Raw genomic sequence first — 1,024 nt, 5'->3', positions numbered from 1 at the left:
TATATATATATATATAGACAGATAGATATATGAATAAGTTTTTAGTGGTAATTTCTGAGATTTGGTGCACCTATCACCCAAGCAGTGTACACTGTATCCAATGTGTACACCTCTCACCCCTTTCCCACTCTTTCCCCCAAATCCTTAAAGTCCAATGTATCATTCTTAAGCTTTTGCATTCTCATAGCTTAGCTCCCGCATATGAGAACATATGATGTTGCTTTCCCATTCCTGAGTTACTTCACTTAGAATAATAGTCTCCAATTCTATGCAAGTTTCTGTGAATGCCATTATTTTATTCCTTTTTACGGCTGAGTAGTATTCCATGATACATGTACATATATAAGAAACTGGCTGGAAGAGTTAAAAGGGCTCAGAACTATATAGAAAGATGAGGGAAATTTTGGAACTTTTTACAGACTGGTTAAATGGTTGTGTCCAAAATGCTGATAATGATATAGAGAGGCTGGTGAGGTCTCAGATGGAGATGAGAAACTTATTGGAAACTGAAGTAAAGGTCACTTTTGTTATGTGTTAGCAGAAACCCTGGTGGCATTGTGTACCTGCCCTAGGGATCTGTGAAGTTTTGAACCTTAGAGTGGTAATTTAGGGTATTTGGCAGAAGAAATTTCTAAGCAATAAAGCATGCAAGATTTGACCTGGCTGCTTCTTACAGCCTATGCCATATGCATGAGCAAACAAATGCTGTAAAATTGGAACTTATATTTAAAGAGGAAGCAGTGCATGAAAGGTTTTTAAAATGCAGCCTTGCCATGTGGTAGGAAAGAAAAACCCATTTTCAAGGGATGAACTCAAGCAGGCTACAGAAATTTGCATAAGTAAAAGGGAGCCAAGTGCTAACAGCCAAGACAATGAGAAAAATGCCTTATAGGCATTTCAGAGACTTCCATGGCAGGTCCTTCCATCGCAGACCTGGAGGCCTAGAAGGACTGAATAATTTTTTGGGCCCATTACAGGTCCCCACTGCCTTGTGAAGCCTCTGGACATGGACCCCTGGATTCCA

Source organism: Hylobates moloch, unplaced genomic scaffold (assembly GCF_009828535.3).
Source record: "Hylobates moloch isolate HMO894 unplaced genomic scaffold, HMol_V3 SCAFFOLD_7, whole genome shotgun sequence".
NCBI lineage: Eukaryota > Metazoa > Chordata > Mammalia > Primates > Hylobatidae > Hylobates > Hylobates moloch.
Note: the sequence above shows the minus strand (reverse complement) of the source record.